The sequence below is a fragment of the Heterocephalus glaber genome, unplaced genomic scaffold (genome assembly GCF_053883595.1).
Source record: "Heterocephalus glaber isolate CG9 unplaced genomic scaffold, H.glaber_assembly_v1.0 deba00001729, whole genome shotgun sequence".
Classification (NCBI taxonomy): domain Eukaryota; kingdom Metazoa; phylum Chordata; class Mammalia; order Rodentia; family Bathyergidae; genus Heterocephalus; species Heterocephalus glaber.
In genome coordinates this window covers 14,019,154-14,047,069 of record NW_028258440.1, presented here as the reverse complement: position 1 = coordinate 14,047,069, position 27,916 = coordinate 14,019,154, and the positions used below count along the sequence as shown (strand labels likewise).

The 27,916-nt window shown below is 40.1% G+C and overlaps 2 pseudogenes; one reads left to right on the top strand and one right to left on the bottom strand.

Annotated features, from left to right (window-relative positions):
• Window positions 1-1,973: 1,973 nt before the first annotated feature.
• LOC147821595 (SH2B adapter protein 1 pseudogene) lies at window positions 1,974-3,019 on the bottom strand (annotated as a pseudogene).
• A 1,915-nt stretch (window positions 3,020-4,934) lies between these two features.
• On the top strand, window positions 4,935-8,330 carry LOC147821594 (serine/threonine-protein kinase PDIK1L pseudogene; annotated as a pseudogene).
• The last annotated feature ends 19,586 nt before the right edge of the window (window positions 8,331-27,916 follow it).

Below are 27,916 nucleotides of genomic sequence, written 5' to 3'. Positions count from 1 at the left end.
AAGGTCAGTTTGCCTGACTAGAGATTCTCAGCTTACAACTGGTGACCCCAACACAGAGTGCTGATGAGTAGCCATTTAATCTCCTTAAAAGCAAATTGCTGTTGAGCATCCCATTTTAAGGGTTGGTTTTCTGGTCTGGTGAGGGCAGCATAGAGGAGGTTGGCTCCCTTGGCAAACTTAGATATCCAAAACCTACAGAATCCAGCTGCCACTAGAAACTCATGGAGTTTCTCTTTGTTGGTTGGCCTGGGGATGGAACAGATGACCTGTTTTTCTCTCAGGGTGCATTGATCAGTGTCCCTTGGTGATGATGAATCCCAGGTACTGAAGAGAAGACTGACACATCTGGGCCTTTTTCCAGGAAAACCTTGAAATTAGCATCTAGAGACTTTGGACTTTTAAATTTGCTACCAGGAGGTCATTTACATATCGTAGCAAAGTGCAGTTCAGTCTTTCTGCGAGGAAAGCAATCAGGTCAGCAACTAGGGCTTCCCCAAATAGTGTGGGGGAGTTTTTGAAGCCCTGAGGAAGTCTTGTCCAGGTTAACGGCATCCTTTGGCCAGTATTAGAGTCTTCGCATTTGAAAGCAAAGAGTGGGTGGTTCAGGGGGGACTAGCTGAAGGCAGAAGAAGCCATCTTTAAGATCCAGGCAGGTGAACCAGGGTGCTCATAGAGGGAGCAGATAAAGTAGGGTGTAGGAGTTTGGAACTACTGGATGTAGAGTGACTGTGGGATTGTTGATTGCCCAGAGGTCCTGTACCATTCAGTATCTATTTCTGCCTGGTGTTTTCACTGGCAGCAATGGTGTGTTTCAAGGGGCTTGCCACTGCTTTTTAGGATCCCTGCACCCCTCAGCCAGCTGATATGTTCCTGGATCCAGAGTCATGCCTCTCTGGGTGTGACATATTGTCTCGATCTGACAGCTTTGCCCCTGACTTTTGTTCTACCAGGATTGGGGGCTGGTTCTTGGCCATCCCAGGTGGAGACTTTTCAGCCCACACCTCTGGAAATATCTGTAGCAGCTCTGGGGGCATATGTTTTCCCAATCTGCAGTGAGCAGTTTCCATTTGTCCTCTCTGAGGAGGATGGTTACAGACAGTATCAGTCCTTTTTGTGCATTTAGGGTGAGATTAAGCAGGTCCCCTGTGGGTTAACATTATGTGCACCCTGAGTTTAGTCAGTAATTCTCTTCTTAGTAGAGGAACAGAGCGCTCAAACCGATACAGGAACTCATGGATCACTTCATGTCCCTTCAATTGGCAGGTCCATGCTTAGCGAAACAGCCATGCCTTATGAACTCCAGCTGCACCCTCAATGGTGGCATCCATCCATCTTTGTGAAAGGGGGCTACCAAGATGGTCACCACACAACGTTCAGCCCCTTTATGTTCAGAACCTTTATGGTTCAACCACCATAAAGGTCATTGCTTGGCCCCCTAACTGTTGCATTTACCATGGGTTCCGGGAGGGCTCAGAATGGGAGAGCCTGGACTTTCCTAATCAAATAAAATCTCTGCAAGCCCAATCAGGTTAGGCAAAAGTAGCTAGCTTGGGTTGGTATTGAGGGTTGGCATGATTGGAGGGCTTCTGACTAGGTGTGCCCCGCTTTTAATTGGGGGACTTGTTTTTCCAGTGTCTGATCTTTTTAAAGGTTTTCCCCTTGCATGGTAGTCCTGGTTTTTGAATAAGATCTAGTCTCCCCAGTGGACTGGGCTATGAAGGCACCACTGATCATCAGCTGAATTTCAGGAATCTTGGGGTTGAATTGGGTGAAGATGTGGAATGCCAAGCAGAGTCACTCTTAAAAGTCACTGGGTGACTCCTCTGTTTTTGTAGTCACTGAGACCATTTTTGATGCGTTTATTGGCTTTTTGTCCCCAGCATGGGCCCCTCTGAGGATGGCCTCTCAAAATCCTGTGAGAGGGGCTTGTCTGGCGGAGGTGTGAGAGTCACAGGCTGGCTTGGTATCAGGAGCTATAGCCTTTTCCCCTTTTGCAAGGCATATGGATTTCCCAGGGGCCTGACCCTGAGGTATTTTTGTGCCTCAGTGAAGATTCTACACCTCTTCTCAGTGTTGAGGGGGGTAGAGGTGGCATTGGGTTAGCATCAGTCTCTCTCCCACATCCCTGTATAGCTCCTAGCTTGCTCCCCAACCTGCTGCCATCGGAAGGGCACATAGCTGACAAGGACAGCATCTCTGGAGCCTCCAGAATCCAGAGGGATGGGATGCACCCAGAAAATAGTTGAGCATATAAAAAATGGGGTGGAATCTGAGGGGCTGGCCCTAGCTCTGATCCTCCTTGTTCAGTGACAAGTGCAAGGGCTTGGCCTTGCCCTGAAAATTGAAAGTGAGGACATATTCACCTCACCTTGTCTTACTCTGACCAACCAGGAAGGTACCATGGGCGCTGGTGCCTCCTTCCACCACTAACTGGGCTGCCTTGAGTCATGAAAGCTTCCCATGGAACCAAAGATATCCTGAGAGGGGCAGGTCCCCTTCCCCTGACCCCTGGAACAGGAATGACCCTGTGACTGTTTCTGGACCATCCAGGGGAAGATAGTGGGTTGAGAAAGGATGAACTGTCCTTGCCAGGCTTGGGGGCCCTCCTCGATGGGAATGTAGTGGGGAGCAATTCTGGGGGAAGAGGTTCCATTGAGTCAAAATGAGAGGTGGCAATGGAGGCCAAACTGGGGGAAATGGATGCAGAGGGTGAGTCCGATAGGCCCCCATATGCACAGTGAGAAGGGTTGTGGTTGACCTCAGTGGAACCTGCAGAGTAAGGTAGAGTGTGTTGTTTCCAGCTCAGAAAATCAGTTGTGGTAAAGGGCTGGTAGAGAGTGCCAGGATCAAGCTGGACAGTGCCGTTGTCCAGGATGCAGGGCAGAGGTCGGGCCTCACAGACAGGCAGCTGGATAGCTGGGGTTTTAGCTAACTGCAGATGCCTTACAAGAGGTGTCTCAGTGAAAGCAATCTTGTCACCACGTGGGATGCTGGAGGGACTGGAGGCTGGAGCCAGAAGAGGTCAATAAGGAGGAGGGCTGGCTGGAGTGGAATTGGGTTTATTGGAGGATTTTGAAGAAGGCTGGTCACTTGAACAGGTGGTGGATCTGAAGGTAGGCTACTGGATGAGCCTGGTGACAGGGAGTTTGAAAATGGTGGGCTCTCTGGAAGAGTTAGAGCCAGTGGAGTAGGTGCAGATGGCATCTCTGGGGCATAAGGCAGTGGCAGGGGATTTTCTTCTAGTGGGACCTGATGAATTGGTCTTTCTGAGGTCCCAGAGCCGTAGCCACTGTGACAGACATCCTGACTCCATCTTGAGCCTCAACACCATTTTGTACCTGTGCTTGGACAAAGTGCATGTGCTTGGAAAAACCACCCCAAACCCACATCCTGCTTGGCAGAAAACTTGCTGTAGTTGCAGGATGCTTTGTAGCTCACCTAGTACGTGTGAAACTTCCTTGTGTCCCCCACTAACCTGGCATGGTTCTGCTTCTGTAAAATGCTGCTTGCTCTCCCTTGAACCCTCTCCAACTGAAAGCATGATTTAAAAGGAGAAATCAAACTGCTTCCTATTGTCAAGAGCCATTTCCAGGGCACTAGCTCCCTCTCAGCCACTGGCTTTAATAAATGGACTCCAATCCGACGCAGAGTGTTGTGCATCTCTATCGTTCTAACTTGCTTGTCCATAACAGCCACTACTTTGGGCTATGAAGACCTGACTCTTTCCCTTCCTACCAATGCAGAATTGGACCCAGGAGGGTAGAGTCTGGGAAACCACTAGCCAAGAATCAGTATAGGGTAAATGACCAGGGTAGCCTTGTTTGCAAGTAACGACTCTCTAGACTGCATTCACAGTCTGAACATCTGGAGTTCTTTCAGGGGGCCACCCTACATTAAACTGGGGCCAATTTATTTCACAGAGGGTCTGCAAACTTGCAGGCTTCAGTCTAACTCCATATTCCCCACTAAATACCTTTTTGAAAATTTTGATTGCATAGTCCAGGACTGTGGATTTACTATGGTTGTTACCCATGGTGTATGTAGTGGCCTAAAACTGGGGCCAATTTACTTCACAGAGGGTCCGCAAACTTGCAGGCTTCAATCTAACTCCATATTCCCCACTAAATACCTTTTTGAAAATTTTGATCATGTAGTCCAGGACTGAGGATTTCCTATGGTTGTTACCCATGGTGTATGTGGTGGCCTTGAACAATGGCATAACAGGCAAAAATGGGAGCCCCCTAAAGGAGACCACATAGGTATCCACCTGGCCGTGTCCCTCACAGGAGCTTAGGTGCATTTTGGCTAAGATGCACTGGTAATTCCCTGCCTGGTCAGTCTCCCATCATAGGATATGAGTCAACATTATGCTGTAAAATGTCACCACATATCCACAGAGTAGGACCGAGTCAGACTCCAAACCCAAACCAATGGAGTCACACGGACTAGTCGTGCAGGACCACACCCAGTTACACTCACTCGCACATTCACCAGTCACTCAGATGTTAAAACATTCCTTCTCTCCTTAGGGAGGTCCCTGACTGAAGTCTCTGGCTTGAGACTGTGAGAGGTGATCAGCCTCTCCTTTTGTCCACTGGGACAAGCCTGACTGGGTTTAAACTGGGCCCTGGGGCTTTACCATATCCTGAAGTTCTGAAGGAGTTTTTAGTCCACCTCTTCTCTCAAGAGGTTAGGATAAGCAAACACAGTCATCCATCACCCTCTCCTGATGAAGGAGAAACACCCAAACTGTGTGGAGGCGTGCCATCTTGGTCTTTGTAGAGGGCTCTCAGCGGCTACTCTCCTACTCCAAACTGGCAGCTCAAAGGGCCAGCTTGATCTGATTCCTGGCCAGGGAACCAAATGTGGCAAAGCAGAACAGCTCAATGCTATAGTCAAGTGTTACAGCTCAGTGTCACAGTCAAGCCATCCCCTCGCTCTGAGGTACAGCTAAGTATTACAGGTCAGTGTTACAGCTCTGGGTCATGGCTGTTGCAATTTGAAGACTCGAGAATGTGATGGTCGCTTGAAGAGGTGGAGAAAAATCTTTAATAATGCCAGCAAGCTCAGTGGAGTTTGTACTCTGAAGTCTGATTGCTTGACTAGAAACAGGAGCCTCCTTATATAGGGGTCTTAGGGGGAGGCGAGCATGCTCACTGAAGCAGGGTGCTGCATTTCCAGAACATTCCTGAAAGGCATAGTGGGTGAGCATGCACACAGAGTCAAGGGGGGAGAGCTAACAACATTCCTGAAAGGGGGTGGGGCTAACAGAACATATTTGAAGGGGGCGGAGCTAACAGAACAATCCTGAGAGGTCACAAAGTTCAAACAGGCCCTGAGTACTATGCTAGTCAGGCCATCTGAGTATATCCCTGAGAATTGTGATGTCACAGAGAACTCAGAACATTCCAGTCACCTTTGAGTATAGCACACAAGTCAGTCACAGTGGTGGCTACCTCGGTGGACCAGCTCTTGTATAAATAAAAATTACTGAGGCAAAGCCACCCCAAAATGGCTGGATTTATACAGTGATGCTTTGATGATTAGATCCATGGTCTGAACTATGGTGCCTTGGTCTTAAAGGCACCAACTAAAGAGTCCACTGTTGTCCTAGGAATCTGGTTAACTCCTACCCAGATACCAAGTTATCAAAGGTAAGAGACTGATGAAAATATTCTATTAACATATATAATAAAACGAAAGCCAGAAGATTTAGTAAGATACACTTGCTAGTCAATAGTTAGTCAATGCTAAAAGGGAAAGTACTGTTTCTCCCTCTGATTCTCAGCATATTTCTGTGAGAAACAATTTGTGACTGGTTCTCATGTCATCGTATTTTTATAGATTTTTCTTTTTCATTTGGCATATATACTTTATAAATATTTATGGTATATAATATGACAGTTTGATACATGTGTACAGTGTGTAATGATCAATAAGGGTATAGCATGATCACCTTCTAAAGCATTTATTATTTCTATTTACTGAGAACCTTTGGACTCTTGTTTTACAGTTATTTAGAAATAGATCTAAATTGTTATAAATTATAATTACCCCCACTGCCTTATAGAGCACTGAATCTAATTCCTCCTATCTGACTGTAGTTTGGTACCTGTTATCTATGAAATTTTACAATCTAGGTAAACTTCTTGCCTGCCTTACAATTCTTCCTAAGGATTCAGAAGCCATTTCTTTGGCATACAAATATCTACTGGTATTGACTGGATTTAGCAAATGGGGTGGAGGAAAAATTTATATTATAGAAATTATACCCTTTCCAAATTCTCATGGTTAAAAATGCCATTTTTAAAATGTTGAAATCATTTTAGCTTTCCTCTAAGTTGTTCCTGTATACACGAAATATAAATAATAAAGAGTAATACGTGGCAATGGAACCAACTTCCCATGTATAGAGCAACATGTTCAATATGATTTCAACACACAGAACAGAAATAAATGCATCCTGGTTGGCATTGTATTTTCAAGTGCTTTGTCTTGTTACCAACTGAAACCAAGCTGATTTAAGGCATCACCTTTGAGGGAGATGAATTTCCTTATCATTATCACAGATGCCTACAGAGAGCCTAAAGTAGAATACATTATCAAGTATATAATAAGAAATACAAGTATTTACCCAAAGTAGCCACAGCTAGCATTCTGCTGATTATTTCAAATGTAACAACTAAAGTGAGAGAATTTAGAAATTGATAAGAAAGTAAAACTCATAATATAAAATGTTACCTGATAATTTTATATTTCTATTGAACACATTTGGTAATGAAGAGCAAAATTCATTATATTCATCACAGAAGGAAAATGGAGTCAAATGGTTAATAGCATTAAAACTGTTCTCAAATTACCTGGAATTTTTAGATGCTATTATTCTTCATTGTATTTTAATCCAGTTCACAGTAAAATTCATGACATTCCTTTTTATAATTAAATATATTTAACTGACACAAAACAAAAATTATGCATATTAATGAGATACCTTGTGATGGTTTGATATTTGTGTATGTCATATAATGTCTGAATTACTAATTTTGTTTTTAATGCACTACTCAGGTATCTTGGGTTCTTTCTAAAATCTTGAGACTTGGCCTCTGACTGAAGGCCGTGGTGATAGAAACGTGAGATGCACTATAACAGAGGCTTGCAAGGCTCATGAGAAGTGGAAGCAAAAACTCTGAAAAACCTCGCCCTTGAAGATGGCTAGCAGCCAGCAGACATACGATCTAGTACGGGAGGTAGGCCGAGGCAATTATGGTATTGTTTATGAAGCGGTCATCAGAAATAGTTCTGCACAGGTTGCAATAAAGAAAATTCGATGCCATACATCTGAAAATGTTAATTTAGCCCTTTGTGAGCTCTGGGCACTAAACACTATCAAGGGCCAACATCCAAATGTGGTTTGCTTAGAAGAATGCATTCTCCAAAAATATGGGATGATGCAAAAGATGTCACATGGCAATAGTTATCCCCTTTATCTAGACCTTATAGAGACTTTGTTAAAAGAAGAAATTGCCTTTGACCACAGGAGTGCCTATTATATGTGGTTTGTGATGGACTTTTGTGAAGGAGGAGATATGAATGACTATCTGTTGTCCAGAAAACCCAATCGTAAAACTAACACCAGCTTCATGCTCCAGCTGAGCAGTGCTGTGGCTTTTTTTGCATAGAAACCAGATCATCCATCGAGATATAAAGCCTGAAAATATCCTGATTTCTCCAAACAGTCCGGATACAAGTGACATAGAACTCACATTGAAAGTGGCCGATTTTGGTTTAAGTAAAATTTGTTCGGCCTCTGGGCAGAACCCAGAAGAACCTGGGAGTATAAACCAGGGTTTTATTTCCATCCCATATGGAAGCAGTTTCTGTATGGCTCCTGAAGTACGGGAAGGACGCTATTAAGGCAAAACTGACATCTTTGCCCTGGGGATCACGATCTGGGCAATGCAAGAAAGGATCACATTCATCGACCAAGAGACAAACAAGGAACGCCTAGGGAGTTATATAAAAAGGGGAACTGAGATCGTACCGGTTGGGTTGGCACTTAAGGAAAATCCCACAATGGAACTTGTCATTCCTGTGAGAAAAAAGTCTATGAATGTGAGAATAAAAAAGCTGATTACAGAAATGCTGGCTGCAAACCCTGATGATCGTCCAGATGCTTCTCAACTAGAATTCAGATTAGCAAGAATGGCATTTAGAGATAGCCACTGAGAAATATGAAATAATTTGCAAATATCTTAGATGATATGTTACTTCTGATTTAACAGCGATGCAACATTATAGGGCTGAAAATGAATAAAATAGCTATCTCCACATTCTAAGTGTATTGATTTTATTGTGGGATGTTTCTTTTTCTTTATGTTTCTGAATCCAAGCTGGCCATTTTATTAATGTATTTTAAATGTGTATTACCGATGTAGGTGTAAATTTTTTAAATGACCATCGGTAGAAGTTTGGCAAGAAAATTCTCTAAGAACCAGGAAAGAATTCAGTTCTCTGAAAATGTTTTAAGTATTTTAAACATTTCTTGTCAGTGTTAGGCATTTCCATGGAAGAAGAGGTTTACCTTTGAAGCTTTGTAAAGGAAACATAAATGTATGTATTTATGTATATGTAAGTATGTAAAGGTGTGCTTTTTGCATTCTATATGAAAAAAATGCCACTTCTATTTAAATTGCTTGTTATAAGTTTCAGTTTTTGAGACTTGCTGGTGAAATCACTGATGAAAAACAAATAATCCTCCCCTCTTCTTCCTCCCTGTAATTCCAGCTAAAGAAAAATACTGTTTTTAAAAAATAGTATAGGTTTTGTAAAGCCACCATTTTGAAGAGCGTATAATTATGTGTAAACATAATTGAAATTGAGCAATCCAAAGCTGCTGAAGTCAGTTTGAGCTCTCCAGTGCCCTATAGCTGCTACCATTGAGTTAATAATGCAATCATATAGTAGTCGGTTAGCAAGGACACTAATAATTGAGTCATACCTTTAAGTAATTGATCATTTAACTAATTAAACCACTTCATTGTGACGTGTACTTAAGCACTGGTAATGTGATATACGTCATGCCTGGCCTAAATGAAATCCTTCACAAGCAAATAGGCTGCTCTCAACAAACAACAGGCTATTCTCAGTAAACAAGACAAACAGCCATAAAGAAAATTTAGGATGGAGTATACAATCTCCCCAATGCCAAGAAGAACAGTGATTGTCTGCACACCTGAGCTAACTATCTTTGGACCCTCAGTCATAAACATTCCTTATGAGCATATGCCCCTAGTTTTCTTTTCCAGCTAGCTGATAAACTATGCCCCCCATTTGAGTCTCTATTCACACCTAGACTAGAATAATTTTTTTCTCACAAAGTCTGTCTCCAAGTGGCCTCACATGCACCATTTATAACGTTGTGGGGTGTGAAACCCAGAAATTGGGTACTCTGCTTGGCAAGTTTTACACTCTATCTCAAATGCCACTGGCGCCACTCAGCAACATAGGTCTTTGGATTTTGCTTCAGTGATCCATGTAAGCTGCTCAGCTCCCTCCATTCCAGTAGGCTTGAGACCAGGTAAGGCTTTTTTCCTACAGCCACCTCAGCCCTCAGCCCTGCTTTTGCACTTCCCATGCATCTTCCTTTCTTTTCTCTCTGCACTGCATCTTTAAGTACGCCCCCAATACTGATCTCTATTTTCTCCGAAGTAAACTTTAAGAGCCCCCGCCACATCTGCCACCATGGCTGGCACTACTGCTGGAGCTTCAGCTGCTCCATAGTCTCACCTTCTCTTCTTCTCTCTTCACCTTCTCTTTCCTTCTCTCTTCACCTTCTCTGTCCCCTCAGTTGCCAGGACAGAAAGAGTCCCATCCTGCATTTTTATGCCATTTAAATCCCAGCACTGGCCACATAAATCTCCACAAAAAACTGCCTTTCCCTTTGATAGTGTACTATCCATGGTGATGACAATCGTGGCCACTCACTCATGTCCTCTCACAGCCTCAGTCACAGTTGGAGACATCCACTGTTGACGCCATTGCAGTTCTGTCATGTTGGGTGTGACAAGAAAAATTTATTCCTCTCTGCCCAAATGGAGAACATCCTTTCTTCTATCCCTCATTCCTCTCTTCTAGCATGCATCCTAAATAATCTGAAATCTCTCTGACTATATATTGATCTGAAGCCTAAACATCTGATATTCTTCTGTAACGCTGCATGGCTAAAATATAAATTAGAACGTGGCTCTCAGTAGACAGAGAATGGCACTTTTGAATTTTTCGTCCTGTGGAACTTGACAACAACTGCTGGAAGCTGAACAAATGGTCAGAAGGTCCCTATGTTCAGTCATTCTTTATACTTATAACATCTCCACTTTGTGCACTTCCTGTGAATCTTCTCAGATCCCTGTTTTCTCTCTGACATCTAAACCACCTCTACCTGATAAAGTCACCTCCCTAACAACAGATACAGCTGAACTTGCTGTCCCATGGCTGTTCCTAGAACCTCCAACTGCAGCTGCAGGATCTGCTCCCCCTCTCTCCCCACAGCCTCCTGCTGGAACTGCAGGGACTGTTGCTCCTTCTCCCCCAGAGGCCCCACCACCACAGCTGCCTCTCCCTCCCTTTCCAAGCCTCCTGTCATTTCTAGTCCATTTCTGGTGGAATCTTCTGCTGCTGCTCTCCATGTCAAAGTGTTCTTCTAACACAATACTAACCTCTGGACCTGACCCTCCTCCAAATGCTTTCCCCAATCTAATTCCACCTCATACCCAATCCAACTCCACCTCATACCCAATCTGAACTGAAGTTCAGAGCTCCTTCCCTAAGCCCCATTCTCAAATTCCCTCTGTGAGAAATGGCAGAGCAGAAGGGATAAATCCAGTCCATATTCTCTTCTCTCTGTGTGATCTGTCTCAGATCAATCAGCTTTTATATTCCTTTTCTGGAGATACTACTAGATGTAGTCAGGAGTTCTAATATCTCACTCAGTCTTATGACTTTACTTGGGATGATCTAAATATCCTCCCCTCAACCCTCTCTCCAGCAGAACAAAATTATGCTTGGTCTTTGGCCCAGGCTGCTGTAGATGACCACATATGCCCTAAGCCTATTCTGGAGGGCACTCTGGCCATTCCCCAAACCAACCTGAATTGGGATTTTAACTGGCTAGGTGAGGAAGGACATCCCCAGCTTGCAAAAGCCTGAACTATGCAGTTACTTGCTGTGTTAGTTACTTTTCTCTCATTGCTGAGACAAATACCCAACACGCAAAGTTGGAGGGGTAGGGGTTTATTTGGCTTACAGATTGTAGAAGTTTCAGTCCATAATTGGATGGCTCCAAGGCAGAGATGACAAACAGGCATCACAGAGGAGAAACAATGTGGCCCTCATGCAGTAGCAAAGGCAACAAAAGAGCTTTAGTTTATGGCAGCAAAAGACAGCAAATGCAACAAGGAAACTTAACAGCATCTCCCTGCCCCTTGTATCTTATTCACAGTACTGGGCCGGGGATTTAATTCAGTCATTCTGCCGCCTGCCTCACAAGCACAAGGTCCTGAGTTCGATCCCTAGTACCAGAAAAAAAGTACAATCTTATTCAGAATACTTAGGGCAGGTAGCAATCACACCCTTAATCCTAGTGCCCTTGAGCCTAGCATAGCATCATGAATCAATTCCAGCTCTACATACTATAGATCATGCCTATGAGCACATGATCCTCTGGGGGACATCTCAACCCAAACCGTAATACTTGCTAAATTAAGGGACTCCACAAGGCAGCACATAGGGCAGTTAATTTTGTTAGACGAAGAAACCACCCAGACAAAGGATGAAAATCTGGCCCAATTCACGGTCTGTTTGGCTGCTGCCCCCAGGCATTATATGACCCTAGATCCAAAGGTCCCAGAAGTCCAACTTATTTTAAAGATGCATTTTATTACTCTGTGTGTCCCAGATATTTGTGGAAAATTACAGAAAATTGAAACTGGTGCTCAAGCACCACAGCAAGAACTATTAAATTTGGCTTTCAACATTTATAATAACTGGGATGAATGTGCTTGACAGCAATGTATTTCTGAGCTGCAAATGCTGGCCTCCACCATAAGAAACCCTGAAGAGTTGGCTGTCAAGGGAACTAATAAAGGATCAAAATCTCCCCAGACTCAGACTCAGAGTGCCCCTTCAGGGCCAAGTTTTAAATGCCAGCAGAATGGTCACTGGGCTAGGGGATGCCCACAGCCTGGGATTCCTTCAAAGCCATGTCCTTCCTGTGGGTGTCCCCATTGGAACTCAAACTGTCCAGCAATAGCAGCCACTCCCACTTCTTCTGGGCCACAATCCCACAGACCCCCGATCGATGACTTCCCAGATATTCTTGGCCCAACCACTGAAGACTGACATTATCTGGAGACCACTGCACCTTTCTGGGCCATTTTGGATGCTGAGTTCTGGGTAACTATTATAGTGGAAGGTAAGTCCATCCCATTCCTCCTTGACACATGTGCTACAAACTCTACCTTGCCTTCCTTTTGAGGACTAACCTCCTTGGCCCCAATTACTGCTGTGGGGATTGATGGCAAAGTCTCCAGACCTCTTAAGACTCCCCCAATTTGATGTCATTTGGGCCAACAACTTTTCTTACACTCAGTTTTAGTTATCCTCACCTGTCCCATTCTGCTTTTAGGGTGAGACATCTTAGATAACCTGTCAGCCAATCTGACTACCCCTGAGACACATGCAGCACTTATAGCTGCTCTAGTCTCTCCTTCCCTGCCTCCCTCAGGCTCCTATCATCTCCTCTCACCTCAATCCTAGAGTCTGGCAAACTTCCACACCATCCCTGACCTCATTCCAACAACCTCTTGTGATCCCTCTCAAGCCTGATCACCCTTACCCTGTCCACTGACAATATCCCATCCCTTGACCTGGCTTTAAGGGGCTTACAACTTATTACCTCTTGCCTATTGCAGCATAGTCTATTAATCCCTGTCAATTTCTCTTAAAATGTCCACATTCTCCCAGAAAAAAGGCAGATGATTCTTATAGGCTGGTAAAAAATCTCCATGCCATTAATCAGATTGTCCTCTCCATACACCCTCAGGTGCCAAAACCCTAAACACTTATCTTATATCCCTTCATCCACCATTCATTATTCTGTTTTAGATGTAGGAGGTGCTTTATTTTACAAGTCCCCTACAGCCCTCCTCACAGGCTCTCTTTGCCTTTACCTGGACAGACCCTGACACCCATCAGTCCCAGGTGTCTCCACTATTTTAGCCAGGCCCTTCTATGTGATTTACTCTCCTCCTCTCATCTCATACAGTATGTAGATGATCTCCTCAGCTGCAGCCCCTCCTGAGTCATCCCATAAAGACACCCTATTATTATTATAGCATCTAGACTCCAAGGGATACTGTCTCCCTACCTGAGGCCCAAATCTCTTGCCTCTCTGTCACCCATCTGGGCATCATTCTTCACAAACATGCCTGAGCCCCACCTCCAGATCATGTCCATTAATTTCCCAGATTCCAGTTCCTACTACCAAACAACTTCTTTCCCTTGTTGGCATATTAGGATATTTTTGCCTCTGCATTTCCAGCTTTGCTTTCCTCACTAAACCCTTCTACTAACTTATAAAGGGGGAGCCTGCTGAGCTGTTAGATCACAAAATCTTCCTCCATGCATCCTTTCATACCTTAAAAAGTCCCTAAAACAGCCCTCACTTTGGTCCTCCCAGACCTCATCCAACCCTGCAGCCTCTATACAGTGCAGTACAGGGGATGTGCAGTAGGGATTCTGATAGAAGGTCCAAGCCCACATCCAATTGTGTTTCTGTCCAAACAGCTTGACCTCACTGTCACAGTCTGGCCACCATGCCTACAGGCAGCTACTGCTGCAACCTTGCTACTCCTAGACATTTGAAATCACTAATCATGCTCTACAACTCACCATTTACAATTCCCACAACCTTCAGAGACTCGTGTCTTCATCCTACCTCTCACCCTTTCTTTCTGCCCCTTGCCTCATTCAACTTTATGAACTTTTCATGGAGATTTCCTCTGTTACAATTTCCCTAGGCCCCGATGTTAATTCAGGTGCTCCCTTTATTAACCCATCACCACTTTCTAAAAACCCTGAAACACAGGAGTGCATGTCTCTGATACACCTAATAGCCTCTCCTTTTCCTCACATTTCCATCTTCCCCCTTCCTATCCCTAACTACACCCAGCTTATCAGTGGGAGTTCATAGAACCTGCAGCTTTCCCTCCATCCACTACCTCTCAACAGGCTGAACTAACCACTCTGACATGTGCTCTTACACTAGCTAAGGGCTTATAAATTAGCATCTATACAGACTCAAAATATTTATTTCATATATTATAGAATCATGTTGCCATCTAGGCAGAAAGATGACTCTTCACCTCCCAAGTGTCTTCATTAATGCTCCATTCATTAAAGCCCTTCTTCAAGCTGTTCTCCTACTGACATGGGGGGTTGTGCTTCACAGGGGACACCACTGACTTTCAGACCCCATAGCGTCTGAGAATTCCTTTGCAGAAAAAACTGCAAAGGAAGCTGCTTTTCTCTCCATCCATTCTCCCAAGGGTCAAATTTTTTCTCTTTCCATCTTTACTCTGGCCTATTCCCTTTCTGAATGCTAATAATATCAGGACCACCCCACCAAAAGTGGATGGTTCCTAAGTCAGGGTAAATTCCTCCTCCACACCCACAGGCCCACACCATTCTTTCATTCCTTCCTGACAATTTTCATGCAGGCTATAAACCCTTAAACAATCAATGCTCAATGTTGTGTTTGCCAGGTAATCGTGCCTCAGGGCTTCCAGAGGCCCGCTCCTTTCTCTACACATCAAGCACAAGGTTTCTCCCCAACTAAGGACTAGCAAATTGATTTCACTCACACAACACAAGTGTGGAAGCTAAGATATCTCCTGGTCTGGGATGTCACCATCACAGGCTGGACAAAAGCCTTTCCTAGAGGCTCCGAAAAAAATCTCAGCAGTTGTTAACCCCCTCCTACCTCATATCCCTTGGTTTAGCCTTCTCACTTCTAATTAATCAGACAATGTCCCAGCTATCATTAGACAAATTACCCAGGAGGTGTCCAAGTCACTTGATATACAATGGAATCTTCATACCCTCTACTGGCCTCAGTCATCTGGGAAGGTAGAATGGGCTAATGGCCTCCTTATGACGAACCTTACCAGGCCCATGCTCCAAGTCCATAAGGATTTTATTTCCCTGCTTCCCACTGATCTCCTTTACATCAGAGCCATGCCCAGAGAACCTACAGGGTACAGTCCATTTCAGCTATTATATGGCCACGCTTTTCTTCTTGGACCACACCTCAACCAAGAACCTAACCCCATTGGAGACTATCTCTCTGTTCTACACCAAGTCCAAAAAGACATATGATGTGCTGCTAACCTTCTCTTGACTTTTCCCAACACCCAGCCTCATGAGGGTGGCCTGGCTAATAAATGGGTTTCAGTAAAAAACTTAAATGCCCAGACCCTACAGCCTAAGTGGAGAGGAATTTCTTGGTTGTCTACAGCACTGCAATAGCTATTTGTCTCTGGGATCCTTCTCAGTGGATTCACGGATCTAGGGTGAAAACGTGCCCAGCTGACAACTTGCCTGACCTTGTGGAACTGGCAAGTAATCTCCCTTACTTCCAACAGGGCGACCTGAACTACTCAAGATACATACATGCCTTGATTTTTTGTGTCTTGTCATATTATTTACTTTCTTTGTTCAGTCTACTCTGAACTTACTTGGTTCCACCCTCAAACTTCCACTCTGGAGTCATATCTTTCCTGGATAGAAGATTACTGTTTTCAGGGCACTCTGTGTGACTTCTCCCTAGAAGAGATTGAGTGTTTTTCCTTCCTTCTCACCTTCTTTCTGTTCAGCAATTGCTAACAAGGACCTTAAACATCCTTTGTTTAAAACTACAACTTAATTGTCTTTTGCCTCAGGTATGGAATCACTTCTCATGCTCATGTTCATTATCATTTCCCTAGGTACACATCTCCCTTCCTCTTCCCTGGGCCTTTTTATACAGTTAGTTTTCCTCTTCTTTCTCTTGCCATGCACTGTGGTTGCATCCCTGCTACCCCCCTGACAATTCCCAATTATCTGTACAAAACTTTGTAGTTAGCTTATTCCCTGCTAACCCAGTACAATCCATCCAAAGACTGCTGGCTCTGTATTTCAATGTCTACAACCACCTATATGGCTGTCTTCCTTCCTTCCAGGTCTGGGTCCTTATCAGTCTTACATAAATCCTCAATATGATATGAAGAGCCCACTCCAACTCCTCAACAAAACATCTGCAGCCTCTCTCATCATAACTGACGAAAAAAAGGACACTCAATCAAGGTGTGTGGCCCACCTCCTCCAATCTCATTTTGCTAATAATGTTAAATATGAAAGCTCAACTAAGTCCATACACAGTCCCATAACCACTGATACTACTCTGACCTTCCAAGCCCCTATTTGCATTCAATGTAATCTGTCCTCTGGTATTTCATTATGACATCTACCACTCACTAATGTAACTACAAACTACTGTTACTGGCCTCAAGGACCATGCCAGCTACCAAGTTAATCAAGATGTCCATTAGCTCAGCCTGTTTTTCTGGCCTTTCAAAATTTATAACAATGACATTCCTAAATAAACAGTCTTGGTTCTGCAATAGCTCGCTTTTCTCATGCATGACCCTCTACTCATGGTCTGTTTGTTATGAATCTCCCCTCACTCAGACTGCATCCTCTTGCCTACCTTTAAACCACTCTTCATGATGGGTTCTACTAGACACACAATGGTTTTCCTTACAATGTGAAAACAGGACAATATGTGCCAGTCAAATTTCCTGCCAGGGCCTCTTCCAGCCCCTGACAGGTTTCTGTCAAGGCAGACACCCTGGGCGTCTGGAAAACAGAAAAGTCACCCACCTCTTTAACATCCACAACCAATTTTGCTTACCCAGGCAACATATATTTTTTTCTTTGTGAGACTTCCACCTACTTGTGCCTCCCCACTAACTGGACCAGCACCTCCACACTAACATACCTTAGCATAAATGTAGATATTGCCCCAAGAAACCAGAGCCTGCCTGTTGCCCTTAAGACCAGCTCCAAAAGTGTAGAGCCATACAAATATCCCTACTTGTTGGTCTAGGCATCACTGCTGCTTCAGGGACTGACATAACAGGTTTAACTACATCTCTGACCCAATATCACTCCCTCTTCCAAGAACTTTATGACAGCCTAAAAGAGATAGCTGATTTCATTCTCACTTTACAGAATGAGATAGACTCCCTGGAGGCAGTAGCTTTACAGAATCAATGAGGTGTAGATCTTCTAACTGCTGAGAGAAGTGGACTATGCATTTTTCTAGGAGAAGAGTGTTGTTTTTATTCCAATCAGTCAGGCATAGTAGAGAATGCAGCTAAGAAAATAACAGAAAAGGCCTCAGAAATTAGACATCACCTCTCTGACCATTGATTAATATTTGGGGCTAGGCTTCATGGCTTCTTTCATTTATGTGACCTATTGCCTGTATCATGCTCCTCCATCAATTTGAGTCATGCCTCCTCAGATTTCTTTCACAATTCTTACAGGACCATATACAATTGGTCATCAAAAAACAGATGCTGGCCCTGGCCTCTCCTCAATGTGCTCCTGTTTCCCAAAATTTTTCTCCTATCTAGCCTGTTCAAGCTGCCAATTTGTCATGCACAAAGCAGCCATGAAAAGCTCTGCCCACTTTCCTGTCTTTGCTTGTATATAACAACAAAAAGATAAGAATGTCGTGTCTGGCCTAACTGAGACCTTTGCAAACATACAGGTTGCTTTCATCAAACAACAGGCTATTCTCAGTAAACAAGACAAATGAACATAAAGAAAATTTGAGATGGAGTATACAATCTCTGCAGCACTAAAAAATCCAATGATTATCTACAGATCTGTGCTAACTATCCTTGGATCCTCTCAGTCATAAATGTTCCTTATGATCATAAGCCCCTTTCCAAAAACCTATATAAATGTAGTTTTCTTTCCCAGCTAGGTGCTAAACTTGTCCCATATCTTAGTCTCTAAACCTAGACTAGAATAAGTGTTTTTTTTCTCACAAAATCTATCTCTTTGTGGCCTCATATGTGCCATTTATACATTATAAATCTGAACATAGCATTCTCCTACTTCTGAAAACTTTGCTATAAAGGAACTATAATACTTGACATATTATATTTTAAGACTTTGCCTAAGCCTCAGCGTGAAGTTGAAGAAACCAAATGACTTTTGCCCCCATGTTTCCTTCCTTGGTATTGTCTCTTATTGAATTACTGGAATTCCTTCCATTTTGTCACTGTTTCTGTTTTCTTCTGTTCCTTTGATATAGTAATGGCAGTAATAGTTGTCTTAAGTATTATCACCTTTTCAACGTAGAAGGTAATACATACACAGTTTGACAAGTGGATAAGTACTGTGGCAACAACTACATTTCTAATATAAAAGTTAGTGATATTATACAATCTCTTGGAATTATCTATGTCAAAACCATGAGACAATTGTTCCTTTTGAAGTTTAATTTTAACAGTATTGTTGTCTCTAGTTTTCCCGTAAATACAGATAGTTAAAAATCTAAAGAAAGAATGTTTTCCTGAAACAGAACATTAATCTTTGAGGTCAAATAGACTTTCCACTGTATCTAGGTTAATCTCTCTAAAGCACTACAATCTTTTTAAAGAATTATAGTCCAAAAAGTGAAAATAATACTAGAATGTTGAAATTATTGAAAGTTTCTATTATCTCCTTGCGTTGTTTTTTTTTGAAGTTCCACAACTTTTAGAATATTACTGTCATTTATTTCCCATTTAAAATGTGTTCAGAAGATAATTGAAGATAAAATATCACAAAAATATTTGAGTATATAAAATTTCTAGACAACGTGTTATTTAATGGGAAGTTTAAAATTTGAACTGAATGGTTTTATTAAAATAAAACTTTAAAATGAAAAAGTACTATATATCTAATATATTTTCAAGCTATTAAGTACAAGAATTCTTTTGGAAAGTAGAAGTGGCAATACACTGGAATTTCATGCTAATTGGCCCTCTGATTCACCAAATTAATTTAACACAGATATGACTGAAGGGATTGAATTGCTGGAAGTAGGGAAAAACACATTATGTTGTCTTATCATTAATGCTGCACCTCCAAAGATTGGTGGGTAATAGTTCACCAGCACTTTATTTGCTCTTCATGTATCTATGTACTTGGAGGCACAGTTTACTAAGTACATGATTTTTGGTCCTGCCTCACTTAAAGTAGTTAAGGATTATAATTTATTTTGTTTTTGTTTCATTTTTGTGGTGCTTTGAATTGATCCCAGGGACTCTTACATATCACACAGACTCTTTACCCCTGAGCTACAATCCCAACCCTGATTATAGTTTATTTTGAAAAAGTTTACTTGTGAAGTAGTATTTTTGTTCCATTGGGGATAATTGGTGTGAAGTGATCAGGAAATTTCTTCTGGAATCTCCTCAAGTCCTTGTATTCTAAAATAGGCAAGCAAAATGATAATAAATTCTTCATCTTCCTTTGTGTTTTTTCAGTCAGGGGTATTAACTACTGTGTGCTCAACACTAAAGATTAATTGATAAAAATGATAATTTAAAAATGATGTTGCCACAGGCTTTTCTCAGCCAAGAATAAAAAATAAAATATGATTGGTGATACTTGGAAATTCCCAGATATTTGCTAGAGAAAAAATGATATCAAGAATCATGCTCAATTGTGTCATTATGCAGCAAAGGACAGTACCATCAGGTGGTACAGCTACTCGATGAGTCAGTCATACATATTATTCCAATGGTTCAAGCCAGCAGGAATATATTAATCTTCATTGTGAAGTATTAAGAGGTCAAACCAGCTGAGAACTTCCAAGTGGTGATGGAGTGAGGAGGACTCTACCTTCTTGAATGGATTAATCCAGTCATAGATTAATGTTTTATCAAGGCAGTGGTTTTCATATGTAAAGCAACTGTTTCTAACTAAAATGCTCTGTCTTGCCATGGGATGCCTTGTTCCAACTTGGGACTCTGCAGATTCCCTGTCCGCAAGAAGACTCTCTCCAGATGCAGCCCCTTGACATTGGACTTCAAGCCTCAAGCACTGCGAACTGAATAAACTTGGATTTTTATAGATTAAATAGAGAATTCATTTACAGTCCCTTACCTACAATAGGTATTCAATAAACAATTATTCCTCACAGAGTCTGCTATGATTTCTATAGTATTTTATGAAATTTTTCTCAACTTAAAAAGACCAAATATTCAAATAAGCTTATACTCGGCTGTTTCCAGTTAAAATGCAGGGTTTGTACAGTTTGTTCCTAGAATGTTATTTTGCAGTAGTTGTCAATTAGAAAGAAGGGGTTCCTGTAGATTTTTGGTAGTAAAGGATGCTTTGTTATTATGATGAAGTCAGATAAAAAACACATAGAATATTTCTTTATGTTTATCTGTTTTTTCTTTGTTGTTGTTGTTGTTAATTATAAAATGTTATTAAACTATTGTAACAGCTACAAAATAATTCCACAGCCTGAAAAAATGATAAAAAATCATTAGTACTTCAGAAAAGAAGGCAATTTCTGAAATTTTCTTTTAAAATTGTCAAACATATTTTATGAAGAATTTATAAAAGGGTAAAATGATTGTAATTTATTGTTCAGGACAATTTTTCTTTAAATAAAGATAGTATCAACGAGAAAAAAATAAAATCTTGAAACTTGGAAAAGGAAAATGACCAGTTTGAAATATACAATATGAGAACAACAAAACAGCCAAATGGCTAGAACCATGAACCAAACCAGTACTTTTTGTGATGGACAAGTCCTAACTTGCTTACTTTATTAGTCAACTTTTTTTCCTATAATTGAATGCCAGACAGAGGCTACATATGTAGAAAAGTGGGCTTATTTAGTTAGTGGTGCAGATTCTTTTTGATCATGGCTAGTTAGTATCCTATGTGCTTCACTTATCTGTATGTCAAGTTCTTTTCCCTATCTTGAGGCTTTTTCTGCCATTACTTCTGTGCAGATTTTTATTGTATCATTTGCACTCTCTCCTGTTTCTTCATTGACCCTGATCAGTCTTATGTTAGCCTTCTTTGTATCGTCTAGCAGCTGCTGGATTGATTTCTCATGGTCCCTTATGGTTTTTAAGAAATTTTTCTTTTCCTGGCCATTGATTGCAATCCTGTCTTCTATATCTGTTATTCTGTCCTTACATTGGGTCATTCTGCTGAATAAACTATCAATGGAGTTTTTAATCTCCTGGATATCTGTTTGCATCTTTTTTTTTGTACCAGGGACTGAACTCAGTACCTTGTGCTTGCAAGCCAGGCTGTGGAACCTCTAAGCTAAATCCCCAGCCCCTGTTTGGAACTGTTTTAATGATTCCTTTTGCTTTCTATTCTGGGATTCCATCATGTTCCTCGGTCTTCTATTTTTTTTATCTGTGTCTTCTCAAGAGTTATTAATCATGTCTTCCACTATGGACACCATCTCTCTGTTGTTATCTGAGAAATCATTTCTGATTTCAAGTTTTCCAGATCCTCTTTCATTGCTAGTTCATGGAGTCCAGGTGGTTGAGTATCAGATTGCTCTATCCCATTTCCTCAAATGGTTGCCTTAGGTGATCTGGAAATCTGGTTTTGAGACTTGTTTACATGTTTTCCTATTTCAACAGATGCAGCCTTCTGCACCTTTGTTGTAATGACTTTTTGCTCATCCAGTGGGTTTCAATTCTCAGCAAGCCTCAGAGAAGCCTTCTCTCTGCTGCTTACCACTGCACCAATTCCTGGGTTGAGAATGGTGGCCTTCTGGGTCCCTGCACTGCTCTGTTGTCCTGGCAGGTTCTAGCTGGGGCCTGTGCACTCTTGGGCTGGTATCTGGGCATGCCTTTGGCTGCAGCTTGCCCCCTTGCATAGCTATTTTCTAGAGGAGCCTTTGGCTGGGGGCTCTGCACCTGAATTGCTTGTGTCTGAGCCAGCTTTTGCCTGGGGTCTGTGTAGACTTACCAATGGTATCTGGGCAGGCTCTGGCTGTTACTTTGCTTGCCTGTGTAGCTCTTTTTCTGGTGGGCCTTTGGCTGGGGGATGAGGGTCCAAACTGGCCAAGGCCTTGTCTGGGACCTCATGTTCTAGCATTCTTAATTTTCATTGGAATATGGAAACACTTTATGTTTAATATTTATTTTGAAAAATTCATATAAATAACAGAGTAGTTGGGCCGGGGATTTAGCTCAGTGGTTCTGCCGCCTGCCTCTCAAGTGCAAGGTCCCGAGTTCAATCCCCAGTACCAGAAAAAAAAAATAACAGAGTAGTGCAAATGAATGGAGAAAATGGCAATTAATATGCATCATCAGTATTGGGAAAAAAATCATAGGGGCACAATTGAAGTGTTAAATCATAGTATCCATGCCATATCTATAGGAGTCAGCTATTTATCAATGTAACTGACATTATTTATTAATTGCTTAATATGTGCATAACTTTCTCTTTATATTTATATAATTATAGTTTGATAACAGCATTATCTTCCTTTGGGATTAGGAGACTAAGACTCAGATATGAAGTAACTTGCCAAAATCATTGTTTTCTGTGAAAGAATGTAAGTTTAGTTTTGTCAGATTTCCCGAGTTTCCAAAATATTGGAGAATCTAAAAGTTTTCATGATAATTCTATGTTTAAATATAGATTGATTTTATTTTATTTATTTATCATCAAATAATATACATTTGCAAGTATGATATAGTTGATAGTCCACTATCCTTAGATTCCAGTCCACTCAAATATAATTTTATTATCACCCGAACCTTTAGAAAATTTATGCAAAAGTATGAATAATGGAAAAGTTTCTGGTACCGTGCAAAGCCTTTAGAAGGAAAATATGTGGAAAAAGAAAGACTTTTAGTGCCCATGAAATCTTACAGATTCAACTTAACTTTTGTAATTTCTGGGTTGCTGGGGAGAAGGAAGTTCTTTTAAGGGAAATGTTTCAGGAAATATCTTTATATTTCATATAACTACTGCTCTCCTAATACCCAAGAGAGATAGAGCACAGCACTTCACTCTGTTCAGGAGAACAATATAAAAATGTACAGCCATGTGTTTCACATCAGCCTAACAAAATATACCTAGTTCATTCATAACCATATTATTATATGAACAAAAGCAAAAAGAAACTCTTTTCTAATTCATATTAATTTCTCTTTTTTTCCATCTTCCCCAAGGATACTGTAATCATTGGAAGTAGTTCTCACACACATTATAATTTCAGGGCCCATAGAATTGGGAATCATATGGGTAGCCAGGAATTTCTTCCTCTGTAATTTATTCTTTTCATTAGATTTTTTTTGTAAGTGCCTAGCATGGTGACATAATCTGTTGTCCTAATGTTGAATTTACATTGAAAATGATAAATGTAAGTGGAAGTAGAGGGTACATGTGCAATTTTGAGCAAAGGACCATTCCAGTAAATTGCAATTGATTTGAGGAAAAGAAAAAAATGCAAAAATTGGTTTGGACATCTAAGTGCAGTAACTCTGAAACTGTGGCAATGCCTCACTTATTTTAGAAAGAAAATGTAGATCTAAATATATTCCTTCATTGTTCATGCAGGGCATTTTTCTGCTCTCTCTGCTTTAACAAAGAGAACAGTAAACATAAAATGAAAATTGTGAAACAAATTTAAACTCCGACTCTAATTTATAATTCTACATACTATTATTTTGAATAAAGAAATAACGCCCTTTCATCTATGAAAAGTGCTACTATATTTGGTAAAATCTGTATTTTATAGTGTTAAATAAGTTTTCACATTCAGAAAAATATCTAATTCTGAGGAAACTTTGCGACACAGAAAAGCCCAATTAACTGAAAATAATGGGGAAGGATTGTAGAAGAGCTAAAAGATAAGAATAATTGGAATTAAGGTATCATCCTTCTTGTTTAAATCCTTAGTTTCAACTTGTTCTTACTTCGAATAATTTATCAAAATAGCTCACAACACAAGGCAACTAGTTTGAGTTTAAACCTGTTCTTATGTAATATACATAGAAATATCCCAGTAATGATAATTTTTATACTTTAATGAATTCATAATATATACTGTACTACATAAACATATAATCCCAGTCCTTACAACAATCTTGCAAACTAGATATTGCCACCAGCTAACTGAGATGCAGTGAAGTAAAGTGGCTTAAGTAAATTCACAGTTCAATTTAAACTATGTTTTTTGATTCCACCACCGATGATATATTCTCTCAAGTATAATTGGCAAATTGTACTGTTAGCTTTACTGTTAGATTTTTTCATTTATATATTTTTCCTTTACCACCTATCTTAGAGGAATTTATTCATAATGGTGTAAGAATTTACTCCACAAAATTTAAGACCACATATATCATCAAATGAATAATGTCATTAATATTTTAAAATTTAATTGCCTTTATGTAAATCATTAGATCGTATATGCAATGATCATAATATATAGTGAATGTTTAAATTTTAAAAATAGTGAAATTCATATTACTATTAACCTCTATCAATATACTCCTCCTTGCATCACCCCAAGCACACTTATTCCATCATTCTTGCAACTTTCTACAGTAGTTCTTTAACTCTTTTTTGTGATTGTGTTTAAAAGGGATGATTTAAAAAATGCAGTGAACGCTAATACCACATACCATGTATTGGAAACAGGCTTGTTAAATCATTAAGGTGGGTCCTCGTCCACTTTATTCACTGGATCTGGCACCTTTCAACTTCTGGCTTTCCTCAATGTCAAAACAACCTTGTAAGGTGAATGTTTTGATTTGATACAGGATATTGAAGAAAACAAGTCAGTGCAACTGAAGACACAAAAGACTTCCAGAACTGCTTCAGAAAGTGGCAAGAGTGATGAGATAATTATGTTTGAAGTAAGGGGGAGCATTTTGATAGGAAATAATGGTAATGTGTCTTTTACACTAATGATAATTTTAAATTTAAACGTTTGCTATATTTCTTCACACCTCCTCTGGAAACAAATTTTAAACAATGTTTTATAAAAGGATAGTTTTAAGTATCCTATCAAATGATAACACTTACTTAAAGTATACTTGAGGTAACCTGGACTTTTATTGCATTAGTCAAATTATTCAGTGTGTATTTAAGGCATATCAGTGGTATACCAGGTATGCTTAGGTATAACGTGGCTAAAAAGATTAATCCGTAAATTCAATGATCTAACAGGAGGAATGAAGCAAGTACAAGTAACTACTATAATTAACAGGTAATTTACTATGTGATAAGTAAATATTTTAAGAAAGATAAGGCATTAATTATATGAACAGAAACAAGTAATGTTTAATAAATAGAAAAGTCCAATGTGGCACTAATAAAGTATGAGGAAAGGAAATAAACTAGTAATATCCAAAGGAGAAATGACCAACCCAGCAATCCAACTAAATTGATAAAGACATTATACTCTGCCCCCATCTTTTTATTCAAAGGAGAAGATGCATATTATGACTTAATATACAGAATTTTAAATAAATGCTTATATTTTAGGCCCTGGACTACACACTTTATGTATCAATTAATTATCCAATTTTATACTCCCAACAGTTTTGTGAGGTAGATGCTGCTATTGTCTCCTTTTTAATGCAGATAATTGAAGCCTAGAGTCAAGTCTGATTTAACTATAATGCATGATTTAATACCATCATCATGCCTTCCTTGTGTAAGTTGAAATAACACCATGAAGAAAGAGTCAGTATGGTGTAATGGGGGGAAATACAGAATCTGACCAACTGGATTCCACACTTTGCCTTTGCGAAATATAATGTAGTGTGTGACTCTAGGACAGGTACTTTATCTAATCTTCCATGTTCTTATGTTTTTAGTGGGCCTAACATGTTTTATTCACCATATCTATTTAGTTTAGGTATGAAGCATAGTGACACAGTTACATTACACATGTAGATAGTTTGTAATATAGCAAAGAATAAAATGAACTGACTCATTTATTTATGCTTATCTCTTGAAGGAGGTAATGAAGAAAGAATTACTGTCTCCTATCCATCACAAAGAAATTAAGAATGAAGATCTTATAGTAGAGAGAAATTTTGAGATGACTACAAATATAAATAGATGAGCCTAGGTAGGGGAACCAAAGTCTGATAATGTCTATCTGAAGTTCTGTGAACTTATCTATTATACTTTGTTTTAGTCTATTTTCTGTTGCTATAATATAATTCTGCAGACTAGGTGATTTGTAAAAAAAATGAGCTTATTTTCTACGCAGTTCCAGGGGATGGAAAGTCTAACCATGGTGCTAGCATCTGGTAAAGACCTTCACATGGCAAAAGATGAAAGGGCAAGAAAGCAGGTGCCAAAGAAAAAGTCCAAGATGCCAGGGTACTTTCTGTAACCTGTTCTCACAGTAACTGACCCATTCTTTGACAGTTACATTGATCCATTCAGGAAGACTCCACTCTGATGAGCCAATCACTCAGTCCCTGACACTGTTACATTGGGATTAAGTTTCTAACATATGAATTTGGGGGAGGGGCACATTCAAACCATTTCAAACTTCATATAAAATACACACAAATGGAAGAAAGAACAGTGAAATTTCTATCCAAGATCTTGAAGACAGATTTAAAATATGAAATCATCATATGCAAGCCACCGCAGAAATACAAAATCACCTTTAAAAGAAAAAAAAAAACTAATGACTTATACAGTGCAAGAATTTGATGCATAACCCAAATAAAAGTATCACTGTATGTGGAAAGTCTTCATCAATCAAAAGAAACAATTGATCTGGCACAGAAACATGAGAAATACAGAGACAGAGATATGGCTTATCAAACCAAGTACTATGCCAGGCTGATTAAAATTTTCAGTTTCATGACAAGTCCATCTATACAATAAATACAACTATATAATAGCTCGTAAACAGAGCTGTCATATGGATGACTATTTAGGCAGTTCCCAGTGTTTTATTGGTGTAGACCAGTGGTGGCAAACTTGTGGCATTTGTGCCACAGTGGGCTGTTCATTATCATTGAAACATTTAAAAGGTTCATCATAGTGTACCTCTTGTTAGATGTCTCTTTTTGAACATATGTAAATAAGTAATCAGAGCTCAGTAATGAATGTTTATGAGTAATAAGTCAGTAGTAGGTCTTTCGTATATATTTAGTACTGTGGTATATAAGGAAAAGTACCTGTTTTCAAGAGATCTTTAATCTGGCTAGGTATTTAATCTAATATATGTGGCCAAAAGAAATCAGCATATAAAGAAGTGTCAAATTTTCAGATTGTCAGTGCTTCAGGTATTCAGAAATCTGAATGGGTGAAAACAGTTTTGTAGGAGCTCATTTAAAGTCTAAAACTAAGGTAGACCTTTGTTTACCATAACTCATTTGTCAATCTACTGAAATTCTACTCTACTTTATAATGCCTACAATATTTTATGTAGAATAATAAAAATACATTTAATTACTGAAAGTAGAAAATTCACCAAACATGATTTGGGTGGCTACAGATTGAATTTCCTTAGACTGTATTCACATCTTCAAATGCTTCTAAATATTTTCAACGTAGATAACCCTTATGAGCTTCTTGAAAACAGACCAAAATTTAAATAATCTATAAGATCTAAATCTAATAACTACAAAAAGAAACAACAGCATCTAGTACTGAAATTACATAGACACAAACAAAACACTTTAAGTCTCACAACAAATTTATTTGTAGGTAGGTACCATTATTATCTCATTTTCACTGAGGAGAAAACAGAATTTAATAAGTAAATGATTTAAGTAGGTACTGC